At 39.5% G+C, this 13,887-nt stretch overlaps 1 protein-coding gene across 1 annotated transcript in view; it reads right to left on the bottom strand.

Moving 5' to 3' along the window:
* Positions 1-4,357: 4,357 nt before the first annotated feature.
* Positions 4,358-13,887, bottom strand: part of mafa (MAF bZIP transcription factor a) — a 76,179-nt gene continuing 66,649 nt past the window's right edge. Inside the window, exon 3 of the mRNA XM_004539408.4 lies at positions 4,358-13,443. The gene's annotated coding sequence lies outside the window, so the exon portion shown is untranslated. The remainder of the gene's footprint in view (positions 13,444-13,887) is intronic.

The following is a 13,887-nucleotide window of genomic DNA, read 5'->3' as shown; positions in this document are numbered from 1 at the left end:
GGCTGATTCACCTTTCAAGAACCCCCAGTGTCACCATGTGGTGAAGTAGCCTTAAGTGGTTTAGACGTAATAATGAAACATTTTAGCATTCATGCGCAAAAAAGATCCAGTAAGACAAGCATTTAAAAAAAAATAATTTTGATAATTATGCCGTGTGGTGGAGTTTTTTCTCCTTTCGCCCCTATTTGTTTTTCTTTTTTCTTCATAGCAGAAGGATTCAGAGTGTGACAGTTCTAAGTAATAACAAAAGTTGATACTTATGCTAGAAAAGATTTTTAAAATTGAGACTAACATTTTCAGCATTGATCTAATAAGTAATCAAATTATTTATTCATGTAAAATCCAGACAAAGTAGAGAAAGTTTGCATTCTGATATTTTCTCATTTTCTTTGATTTACTCATTGCTTGCATAATTGTTTATGCCTACCCACAAATGACTCATCTTACCTTTACCTTTCATTTCTATGCAGCATGCAATATGCTTTATCTGTATGTCTGTGTGTCTGTATGCGTGTGTGACATATACCCCCAGTAGTGCAGATTTACAGCCCCGAGGGATTTAAATATCATTTTAATTAATCTGCTCACCTGAATTTAATGAGACATGTCCAAGGGGCTGTGTGCTTGTGTGAATATACTGGATGCATGTGTGTGTCCATATATGACTCTGACTTAAGATGTGCATCTGTATGTTCAAGAATGCATGGCTGTGACTAATGAAGTTCATTGAGGGACTTCAAATAAGCTCCTTCACTTGCTTTCAGAATTTGCATGTACTATTTGTATCTGAAAGTCAAGGATACATTCTGTGTTTACCTTATAATGAGGCTACACCACTTTTATAAATAAAGGACTGTCTAGAAATCAGTTCCATCTGTTATTGATACAAGTATGATTATGTAATTAGTCTGAGATCTATATTGACATTGATTACAGTGCAAACAAGGGATTAGAGCTTTCTGTGTTCTCTGGACAGTTCGGGCAGACATGATCTGGACGTGTTCGACAGGCTGACCAAATGGCCTGTGCAACCTTGACCAAGTTTACATCAATACGTGATTGAACTGAACACAAAGGTTATGGGAAAACGTAGATTTAGAAGTTGCCAAAAGCAAATGTCTTCAAACATCATGTCAATACACACTGAGAATTTGCATAAATGTGTAAATTTGACTAATTAGCTGGTAACACAATTTCACTTCTGTGTGTTGTAATATAGATAACGTATTAGCACTTTGTAGAGATGTAAGGCTCTTAGATTGTCTTTGTTCTACGGAATACTTGAGATAAACAGATTTATTTTAAAATGTAGTTTCTTAACGTTTTAAAGTGAAAAATGAGGGCAAAAATCACTGATGTTGATAAATTAATAACATGATTATTTGAAATGTCAACAGGAGTTATGGAATGATATGACTTTTATCTCTGTCTAGTTGTTGGCAGTTCAACTTTAAATCCTTAAATGCTGTGCAAAAGTCTAGAACCGACCTTCATGCTTTTTTTTCTAGTAAAATGGGAACTAATTCCAATTAAATCCATTATTATGTAATTTTTGAAGCATGTGCAAGCATAAATGGAAATCCAGTGTATAAGGCAGAAACTTTTGACAATTCTACTAAGCTTGAAAGTCAATATTTGCTATGACCACCTTCATTCTTCAACACATCCTATCTTAGGCAAATTTCCTTCTAATTTCTGTAAGCAGTCTTCTGCAATTGTTCTCCAGGCTTTTTGAAGGACATTCAATGCTCTATCAAGACGATTTTACACTGATTCAATAACGTTGAGATCAGAGCTCTGGGGAGGCCAGAAATGTTCCATTATATTCTTTTAAAAACACACTGCACACCATGCTGACATATGCCACATTTTTGGTTAAAACGAGCAAAAATTGCAGGCAGTGCAGGATGTTCCTCCATTTTGAGTGTGTCAGAACGTGGTTGTCAGTGTGAAAGACGACAACAAACATGCAAGCGTGTTGCCAAACATTACACAATAGGTTTGCACAAAAACCCTCCCTCCCTCCCTCGATCACAATTGCCCGTTTCTCTCTGTATTCTGCTTTTGTTTTGTCGCGCCTCATTTGTGATGGTATTTATCTCAGTGAAGAATACAAAAACCTGCTCTTGTCTGAAAGAAGAGTCATTTACAATCATTTACATTAACAAAAAAACTGTATTTTAACATTACAATAACCTCAGACAATAGCATATATCTGCCTTGTTCATTTTGTGCAACAAATGAACAGAGGTACACACGCTTCTATTGTTCTGGTTTAAATGTGCCATAGCATAATCATCTCCCCCTTCACTTCGTGTATTAGATAATGAGAAGATGCTGATAAGTTCCTCAATACAATCTGCTCCCCACTGGCTAATCCACATCATTCAGTATTGTGAGGATCACAATGATAGTTTATTATTGCTCATTCAGGGCTCAACAGTGATTTAAACGTTCGAAATATAGGAACAAACACGCTGTCTCAGATCACTCATCCATTTAAGAGGATGCCAGTTCTGCTTAGTAGCAGCTGTTTGTTGCAATGAGGATGATGATCATTGTTAGCCTCAAAGCTCTACAGTTCATTCGTACCTTTGGAAAAAGAAAACGCGTGTTTATCCAATAAAATGGAAAAATAAATCATAGTAAGGATGCCTGTCCTGCACATATTCAACTTTGGAAGTTTCCAGTGAAACACAGAAAACGAATCAAGAATGGAATTTCAATACAATATAGCTGCAGTAAATGTTCCCTTTTCCCCAGGATCTTATAAAGAGAGGGCATCTTTCTGTTTAGCTCTTCTAACCCTCTGTTGTCAGCCACCTGGAGTATTGAATTTCACTGACACTGGCCCCTAATGAGAAGCAGAACGACACCTTCGTATTATAGCTAGTGCCCTACCTCTCTCCATTTCTATGACTTGCTTTAATAAATTACTGTCCAATAAGATCTTTTATGATCTTGGCATATGTTGCCTTTTATAGGTGAAAATAATTGCGTTCCCAGATCACCCTGTCCATTCTGAACATGAGAATGAGACTAGCGGAGCCTACAAAATGAGATAGTTTCACAGTGTCTGCACAAGTCCTTCTCATTTGGGTCGTTACGCCTCCCCCTCCTTCTTTCTCAGTTTCCTGGCATACCTTCAGAAGCACCAACCCCCCCCTTCGCCACTCTCAACTCCACTCATGCCTAAAGAGGCCTGCGCTTGCATGCCAACAGGCACTGATAAACCCACAACACCATCCCCCAATCGACTTCACACACACACACACACACACACATGCACAGAGTCTTGTTTTTGAGTTCCCACTGAAGTGTGACAGAAGCCACTTGACAGGTGACACACACACTTGATGTTATCGGGTCAGGGCCAGAGATTCAGCCTCTTGAGTGATGAGAGACTGTCACTCGCATTGTTTATCTATGCTACAGGAGGGGAGAGAAAGGAATGACAGAGGGAAAGCGAGTGCTTCTTTCTTTCTTTGCCATATATCACTCGAGGGGAAAAGAGGAGCAAAGAAAAATACAGAACCTTGCTCCCTGCAGAAGACAGTGTGTACATGTGGAATTCCTGACCGAAGCCACCGAATCAAACATCTTTGAAACACTCAAATCTGCAAATATTCTCATGGCCTGTACGGTAGCATGGCCCGTGATTGGGGTTTCTGTGTAAACGGTGCAGAAAAACACGAACCTAGAAGTGCTCTTCAGTCATTTACAGAAATTTGCTGAAGTCAGCTCACAAATTGATTTGGCTTTGTTATTGGCATTGTCAATTGATTACACCTAGGGCGATAATGAAATAACTAATTGAATGTGTCCTCTTGTAAACAATTTGTTGAAACATACAAAGCACAAACTTCCCTTGCTCTGTGCAAGAGACTTTTAATTAATTGAAGACTGAGTCTGATAACCTTCACAAAAGTATTAGCCATTCCTTTAGTTTCAGGCAAGGAGTAATCTTAGAATGATGATAATTAAACAGATGCCACAGAACTCACAAATATTATGGGAATCTCTGCGATATTAAAGTGGCATATAATAGACAGTCTGGTTCACCAAAGCCAAGGTGAAGTGAGAGGTCTCCACTCCGTCTTATACAACTGGGCGCCAGGGGTCAAAGGTCATTGTGTCAATTGCTTTCCTTGTACTCCACCAAAGATATAAAAAAGAGGAAAAATCTAGCAGTTAGGCTCCCTTACAGACCAGGGCTAGCGTTTATCAGGACACAACACCGGATTAATGCGTTTTATAACTAAACTCTGTAATTGTGTTTAGTTTCCCTTCACTGTTTAGTTTTACTTTATCACTCGTACGCAGAAGGATTCAAGAGAGACTTCAGAAGACAGACATGTTTTCTCTTTACAATAATTATTTATTAAATTCAAAATATCTTTAGCACAGGTTAAAAATTAGACACTTCCATCTACTATGAGCGCCTTGGGATTTAACATGGTTCTAACATGGTTGAAAATAAATCCTCTAGAAACAAAAACAATTTTTTATTTTCACTCCTCCCTATTTCTGTTTTCATAAAATGTCACATTAGAGTTGCTAGGGCAGAGGCAAATTTGAAATATAGATTATCATTTTTCATTGGACATTATTATTCTTTTAATATTAGAAAAAAAATATCAAAAACTCTTTCCCTTGCATGTCATGAGTTGGACAATTTGGAGTCAAAATTGCCTGTTGTACCAGCTTTGTAGTTTGTTGTTAATCGGAATTTACAGACATTTACAGAATTGTTATTTCTTTTATAGAAAACAGATTAATGCCTTTTTTTAAAGAGCACACTCTAAAGCTGGTGATAAGACTTTTTTGGTGAAATAACTAAAATTGCACCGCAGTTTCACTACTTTTAAGTAGTTTTGCCACAACACTTGATTTATTGTGGAAGACATTCAGAATATGTCATTAATTATTAAGCGTATGCATGTAAACATGCAGTGGCAATGGAAAAAAGAAACTCAAAAAAAGAAAAGAAAAACAAATCAACAAAAAAGCAAAAGACCTACAAACATGATCTGACTGCTTTCCCCTCAGCTTCTTAGTCCCCATCCCAACTAGACCGCAAACCAGTGATTTATTTATTTATTTTTTTTGCCTCAGCCCTACCTTACGAAACATAAAAAAGATAAAAAGTAACATGAGCAGAGCAGTGTAGTAAATGGCAGGCCAATGCATTAGTTATCAGTAAGAAAACATTAACAGCAAAGACATATACTTTTCAGTTTTGAAGTTGTTTACAAACCATATCCGTGTTTACAATTTCTTATGATTTTCAGTGTTTGCTTCTTGTCGTCACTACATGCCATATGAGAAGTCGGGATTACAAAAGTACCTGAACAAATTGCTTGTATATTAGCATGCATAGCTGTTTGGTATTTACATCCTATTTACAGACTTGAACTAGGAAGAAAAGACTACAATACATTTTCTTTCATGTGTTTCATTTACATTTCTAGGATGGAGAACAAAAAGCAGCCTCATACTGATTTGAGTACATGGGACATGCACATAAAAGAGAATGTTTGCTCGACTAAACAAGGTGTGTTGTTTTATTGCCCTTCACTGCAAAAGGAATAGCTCAGTTCTGTAACAGGCTTTGTCTCTGACCAGTGCTACCGCATTGCATAACAGAGATCTAGTTTTCCCTTTGTCTGTATTGCGCACTAGTCTCTGAGCACAGGGGGCTTGGAAAGGTTAATTTACGATGTTAACCGTGCCGTGAAGGGAAAAGCAAATAGGAAAGAGCATGCACAGCACCAGAGAAGGACATTAAGCTGTGGCTGCGTCTCTCTCTTTCATGCTTGCTGTATCTGTCCAGTCAGTGACAACAGGAGGGCCTCCTGATTTGTACAAAGACACTGGGCTATCACCATCCATCATTGCGGACATACTGAGATGATCTTATATCAGCGATCAGGCTCTAAGCAGGCACTCGGCACTGACACATTCTTTTTCGAATTGTGCCTTTCATAGCCACAGAAAAATGCCCACATCAGTGTGCTTGGAAATGTAGAAAAAAGGCCTTTAAAATGTTTTATTTAATGGATGTAGTGCAACAAAAATGAGAAGACAGTCGAAGAAAAAGCTGCCACTTACAGTATAGTGCGAATAGAATAAATGACTACAAAATATGTTACACCATATCCAAAAGCAGATTTTGCATTTTTATTGTTATAGTTTTGTCAGTTTTGGTAGAAAGAATGGAAGACATGGATATATTTAGGCTGCAGACAGCATTTGTAATCCAGGGGCTAGTAACCTGCTCATGGGGTGTTGCAGTCATTAAAGATATTGCTCATTTAGTGAGGATAACATCACTATTACGTATCCTCAATTCTCCCAACTGCTACAAGTCCTTTGTCCACCTCGAGCTCATTTACAGTCAACCTCTAATATGGGCAATCAGCAGCACTATACCCTCACTGGGGGTCCATAAACACTTGATTTCACAGAACTGCCTTTGATAAAGGAGGGAGGTGACTGCCAGAGCATGTTAATGTGCTTTCCCATAAAGCTTATCTCTGACTAGGGTCACGGAGGCCAAGTGGCAAGGGGCTGATCGCCATGGCAATAAGACCCTAGAAGCTGTTACTGCAGCTTACGGCCCCTCTGATAATAACAGAGCCAACCAAGGTCTACCTTTGGATAATCAAACCCCTCATCCAGGCCCATGTGGGAAATAATGTGGACATTTACTACGGTACAATTGAAATGAGGGGCGAGCACAAATTAACCTCTGGTAACAGTGAAGGAGCTCATTGTGATAGGAATCATAAATTTTTAATTGTTCACCAGCAGCAGTATTTTAAAAGCATGTAAAAACAAAATGATGAGCTGACCCACACTACTGGAGCACAAACGCAGTTTAAACAAACGCATTCGAGTGAAAAAGAAAATTATTTACCTTTCAAAGTGGCCAGACTTCCGAAATACATATTTTTTCTAGTAATGTTTTTTCCCCCATTAGTACATTAGGCTGCATAATTACGTTTCTTCTATTTTTGTCAGGTATATGTGATGATACTGTATAATTTAGTCGACTAAAGATGGGAGCTTTGAAGAACACTTTGATAGCATATGGTTATCCCCTGCTGTCTCAGACTCTCTGCTCTGTAGGGGGCCCAGAAGGGATGTATTCATAACTTTCTGGACTTTACAAACTTTTCACTTCTCTAAAACTGAAGGATTACACCCGAATCACAGCAGGGAGAACAGCATGTTATCTCCTCTTGAGCCACTATAATCTCAGTTTTACACCCTAAAGGTAAACCCTTACCCCCCACCCCCCGAAGCAGGATAGAACAAAACAGGGGTAAATTAAATTAGTACTATTACCTTCCTGTCTGACCCTGAATTAGTGTGCACAGACTTCGCACAATCAAAGTAAGCTTGGTACTCTACCAAAAACTGCATTCTGTGTTTTCCATGTGCATTAGCTTCATCAATTGTGTTTCAAAGCAGGCAAATTGGAATCTAGTTAAGCTGTTTTCCCTGCCGTTAATTTTCTCTCTGTTTTCTGGCTCAGGTGTGGGAGACTAAATCAAGCTGTCAGAAACCAGACTGCACAGCTAAACGGTGCAGACTGAAATGCCACCTGTCCACAGCTCCTGGCAATTTATTATTTCCCCATTTATTTGTTTCTATAGTAGCAAACTTGGCTATTTGTAGAAGTCCCTATTGTCTCTCGTTTTTTTGTTTTTAAAAACTCACATTCTGTGTGTTTTGAACCATTGCATCCCACAGACAAAGGTTGTGATTTCCTCCATTATCTAATCAGATGCTAAAGATTTGGTTTACAGCATTTATCAATGGTATTACAATGAGGTCAGCCCAGAGCATTTCTTCCAATTGAGGCATTTTGGTTAATCCGATTTTCTTCACCCCCATCCCCAATCTTCTTGGGAGCTCATCTCATCTCAGCGAGGGGCTTGATGGCTAACTGCCCACCTAGAGCTCAAGCTTATGTGCAGGCCAGAATGAGGTGGCAGTAAGGGCTTTAAAGGCTCTATTATTCATCCCTGCCATTAGCTATGTGGCATAAGGAGGGCTGTTCTGTCTTTCTTGCTGTCTGGTTGTGAGACCAACCTTCATCCACTGTATCCCTACGTCAAAGTCCACACCACTTCATGTGTTACATTTCAAGCATTTTAAGAGTCCTCTCTTAGTTCAAATACACACATGAGTTAGATATTCTGTGAGTAATGTGTTGATGTACCCACAGTATGTTGACCTCATACATGTGAATAATTTTTCAAAAGGCTCAGGTCAGCCTGGAGGTCAGGATTGAAGTAGAGGACTTGACACGGGTTGCTTCACTGTAATCCTACCACCTTTGACCCCACTCCCACTACCCCATCCCTGTCTAGCTTGAGGTCACTGCTAATCATGACACTCCATCAGACATAGACACAGACAGCCAAAGTGTGTGTTTTTGTGTGTATGAAAAGGAGCTGTGTGTGACAGAAAGAAGAGCAGGGCATGGATATGTATGCTGCTGCATATTTCTGCAGTACAGAGTTGCATGGTGAGAAGAGCTGCTGTCAAGCATGTGTCTGTCATCAAAGTTACTGTATGTAACTTTGATTGCAGTATTACTTAACATAGAAATAGAGGATAGAGGTCATCTGGATAAGTTTATAGTTGTGTAGCTTAATGCTACACAAACACAAAATAAGAATTTAAAATTCACACTGGAAATTGTACTGCCATCCTTCATGATTGGTGGTTACTTAAAGAGCTCCATATACCATGCCACTCTGTTATACAGTGTTAAGTGAGTCTTTTGTAGCTTTTTTGACTAAAAATCATTTTGGGGTCTTACTAGAAAATCTTAGCTTGTCAAATTTATACTCATATTTTCCAATAAATCGCCTTTTAGTCATGCATTTTTTCTATGATACATTTTGCTATTCCCTGTTCAGAACAGTGATCTCTCTCTCTTGTGTGCCAGGGGTGGGGGCAGCTATCACTTGCTACAGCATTGTGTCCTTGGCAGGATTCACATGTATGCGTAGTGTCAATACTTGATGGTTAAGATGCCTGAGGCTTGGGAAGTATCTTTGCTGGCACGATTGTCATAGCAACAACCAATCACTCACAAGGCAAGGTAACAGAACTTTGCTTAGCAGCTGGCATAGGATTAACTAGCTGCCTGTGACAAGCAACTGTCTCACACTCATGGGATAGTTTTATAACGGGATTTGACCTGCCAGCAGCTGTAATGAAGTAGTTGATGTAACATTGCCTTTTCACTATTCTGTATTGAGCATTGGTTGTCCACACAAAAGCTTTACACCATATCTTCAGCCACACATCCAGAAGGCAGACAGACTTGAAATAATCAAACAGGCCCGTTTTATTCAGGTTGTTTTTCCTCTGCAGTGTTCTGTCTATGTGTTTACTCTGTCACTTGGCCCCAGTGTGCATCTGCTTCAATGATCCACAGGCATATGCAGCACACACACACAAGCTAGCCGGTGATGACACTAATCAAGTGTTTAGTCAGGAGGACATGGACTTATTAACCAGTTTAGAGAATGGGCTAGATCATAATCAAATAAAGTAGAGATAAGTTAATAAGGTGAGATCTTATAAAGTAAGCTCTGCGGCATTTATCCTGCCCGAAATGGCTCTAGTATGCTGCTACTCACTGTGACACACAAGCACAGTACATAGTTAAGGGGAACACGTAGCAATCTCTCTTTATCACATGCATTGTTCTTCCCCAACATGGTGCTGTCTTTTATTTTCTAGCCTTGCTCTTTCACTGTTTTTATTAGACATGGGTGAAGCACCTCAGTAGTCCAGTATAAGCCAGACCTCTCTTGGCCTAATCCAAAAATAAGATTGTGGAGCTACTTTATCCTGATACCCCACTGACCACAGAGATGGACTGACCACTTTACCGAAGCTGATCATAATCTGCCCAGGGGCGACAGGGAGAGGAAATAAGTAAATGAAGATACTGTGTTAAAGACATGACTGAAGTAGTTAAGAGGGAGCGTTGTGAAGAAATAGAAGAATTTGGTGTATAAGAAAGGGGTGGGTGAATGGGGGGAGGAGCAAGATGAGAAGAAGACTGATTAAGTGGGGCCCATATGAAGGAGCCAGAGGAGAGAAAGGCAGCGGGCAAGACCCAGTAGGGGGTAAATCCGAATCAGTAGAGCTCTATATCCCTGATATCCCTGCCCCCTCCTCTCCAGCGTATCCATCATGTTAATATACATACAGCGTGGCCCTCTGGGTAATATATCTTTGACCTGTGATTACACTAACAGCTTATTGTTTGCACACTGAACAATCCCATTATGTCGACGATCTGTTTACATACAGCCTTGCTGTTTAGATTAGCTTGCTGTGCGCGTGTGTGTGCGTCTGTCACAAAAAGATCAAGGATGTGCTTCTGTGCTTGTAGGCATTTACACACGTTTTGTGTGTTCAGGTGTATAGCTGTCTATATTGTTCTGGTCCTGTCCAGTTTTATTGCTGGGTGGTGTTTAAACACTGCAATCAAAAACATGGAAAGCACATCTACCTGTCACATACGGCTTCATCTTTGTTTCACTTCTAACAAAGTGGAAAGCCTTGACACTCAGACCACACACAGTCTCATATTTGAATGACATCTTCATCCTTTTCTGTGTTTTAAATCTTCCTTAACTAATCACCACTAAGTCAGAAGTCCAAATTTCAAGTCAGTTTACATGTTGACTGTAAATAGCTTTGGTGTGCTCTGACAATATTTGATTTAAGAAGATTTGCTCACATAAATTGTAAGACCTACTTTGTGTAAGACACACAAATTAGGCAACCACATGTATTCTGCTAAAATTCTATTTTTATGGTGCAGCATTTTGATTTATGTCTTTTATTAATTTTACTCCAAAAGAAAGCACCTGTTTTGCAGAGTTGATGTCGTTTCCTACTTCAACTGCATTTTAGATGGTTGAGAAATTTCTGCAGCTGCATCCAGAAAGAGTACAGATGTAGTGGGCAGGCATTACAGAAGCATAGAGGGTATTGGGTATTTGGCCACAAGGGTGAACATCTGGTGGAGCAGAGGGCCATACTCATTAACACAAAGTTAACCTTAGACAGGACATTAGGTCATGACAGCCCAGAGAGCTGTATGATAGTAATAGATGGGGTCAAGGGGTTATTGAAAATTTTTTAAAAATTGACAAATAAGTGGACCGACCAGTAAAGTATGTCAACATCAGCTTAGTACAACCTTAAATTTTGATCAGAAGCTGTGAAATTACACAAAAAAAGAAAAAAAAACTCCTTTCAGCCCAGCCTTGTTTCCTTTCCTTCCCCTCCTCTGCTTTGCTCTTGGACTTCTCTGTCAGTGCATACACTCATTGAGACGTGCAAATCCCTTTGACACTGGATGAATAGACAGTTGCTGGCAGGATGCCCTATGCCACTTTGTGCGCAGCCACTTAATTGGAGCGCCCCAGTTTTCCTTCTCTTCTTCTACCCACATTCGCTGTGGCCAGATTCTGTGTGACATCAGCAGGGACAGTATGTGTTCCTTCAGAGAGTTTAAACCTTATCAGAACTGCTGTTTGCTGGAAGACAACATGTCACAGTAGACATCAAACTGTTTCTGTCACCTTACTGTAAATCTCCTGCCATCAAATATGGAGATGTAAAGCTGTCAAAGGGCTTGCATTGGTTTAGAGAGTCAACCCACTCACTACCTGCTCATCCTCTTGTTTGAATAAAGGTCACATTCCATCTACAAATCAACATGCAAAGTACAGCATCTGAGACTATACATACTTGACATAGTGTACATATATACAGCAACATATTCGAGAGGCATTGTGTATGATTGAGCATCTCTATGCATGCGTCATATGTGTGTACTTGTTGGGCATTGGTTTGGTTTCTCCCATTGCCATATAGATCCATCCAAAGCATTTAATGCTGAACTCTCCTCGTGAGGCTCTAGAGGGACATGCAGCAGAAACGTGGGGTAGTAGAGGGGGGTCAGTGTGAAGACATGGATTTCTTGATGCACAGCAGAACACTGAGAGGTAGAGGATGCACAACGGTGGAGTCTTCAACAAGCTAGAAATTATCCCTGTTGTCCATGCAAAAGGATTTCTGTCTTCACCAGTGAGGGCCTAATCCTTGAGGTCATCTCTTCATTGGCTTGGTACGATGTCAGTCAGTCCTTTTGGTTAGCTTCATAGTCAACTGAAGGCAGAGGCCAGAATCCTCATTTCTACATTGCAGTTACTGAGGTCTTCTTTTGCCCCTGTGTAGGCTCAGGACTGGAGCACAGTTTCAAACCATGCAAAGAAAAAAACGTGTCCCTCTCAGGCTAACAGCAGCTTTGCTACAACAGTTACGAAGTGGGCATGAGAGGGCAGGGCAGTTGTTGTAGTAGAAAATAATAAATAAGAAGACAATGGGAGAAATCTGTAAATTATATATAAAAAAAAACAAAAAGAAAAAAAAAGTACATCAAATATTAAACCTAATACTTAGAGGTGCTATGTTAGAATCATGGCTTTGGGAAATTGCCTGCTTCTTCTGTTCAATTTGCCTGTTTCTCAATGGAATTCACTGATGATAGCAAAGGAGTTTCTGTTGTATAATCATTGTAATGTGGCCGGATAAATTTGATCTATTCAGACAGTATCCAGGTATCTGAGACTAAATCACTGGCCATCAGAAAATATCTTCAGCTATTTTAAACTTTCAAAAATGTTGTCTGAAATATCCAAATACTGAGATTTGTGATCTAAGAGCGTGGTAAATATACACTAAAGTCTGATCCATGCGGTTGTCTTCATTTGTCTCTATTTACACGTACTAGTGTGGATACTGGAGAGGAAGACTAGGCTGAGAATAAGAACAATTGTAAGTACAGTTTTTACAATTAAATTAACTTCAAAGACTAGAGAAGCAATATCTGAAATGATAGCTACATTGGCTCTGAATAGGTAAGAATACTGATTTTATATGGAAAATATTGAACCATGGGTATTCTATTCACAGTAATGAAGGTTTATGAATTTGGTGAGAGCAACTCGGTACGTTTCCTATATTAGGAATAAGAATAGGGTTTTTATTGTGATCTATTTACAGAAGCATGCATCAGTGATCTTCCCATCGAAGAGAATCAACCATCTCCTGATTATGAGTCTCTGTGATTTTTATTTTTATTTTTGTTTTATTTTATTTTATTTCTTTTTTATTTTTGTGGTTTTGTAGAAAAAAGCTGGAGGTAAAATATTGGGAAAGGAAACAGGGGTAGTAAGAGGCTTTTCAAGAATCGCTGTAGAGATTTTGAAGAATTCCAGCGGGCCTTGTTTGTTGTTCTTCGGGAAATAATTTTGAATGTTGTGCTTTGTAGGTGTCTCGGTGCAATTGGTCAGTCGCTTTGATGTCATCACTGCTCAGTCATTAGGTTATCTGTTAATGGAGAGAGACAGAAAGAGAAAGGGGGGAGGAGGGGTTGGACAAGAAAGGAAGACAAGAATTAAAGTGGGAGTCATACTGCAATTGACTAGTGTTGCTTTTCCATGTACGCCGTGAACACACGCACGCACACATACAAACACACACTCACAGTTGTGTTTTCATATCTTTGTGGTGACATCTAAGCGACATAATGCTTTCCCTAGTTGCTCACCATTACCCTAACCATCAAAAATGAATGCCTAACCGTAACCCTTACCCTAAACCTACCCATAACTTAATTATAACTCTGACACTAAAACCACATTTTGAGTCTCAAAAATGCCTTCAAACTCGTGTGGACAGGCATTTTGTTCCCATAAGGGCTGTTGGTCCCCACAAGTATAGTAAACTTTTTGGTCCCCACAAAGATATGTAAACACACACACACACACACAC

The sequence above is a fragment of the Maylandia zebra genome, linkage group LG1 (genome assembly GCF_041146795.1).
Source record: "Maylandia zebra isolate NMK-2024a linkage group LG1, Mzebra_GT3a, whole genome shotgun sequence".
Lineage (NCBI taxonomy): Eukaryota > Metazoa > Chordata > Actinopteri > Cichliformes > Cichlidae > Maylandia > Maylandia zebra.
Note: the sequence above shows the minus strand (reverse complement) of the source record. Positions and strands in the feature narration are given on the sequence as shown.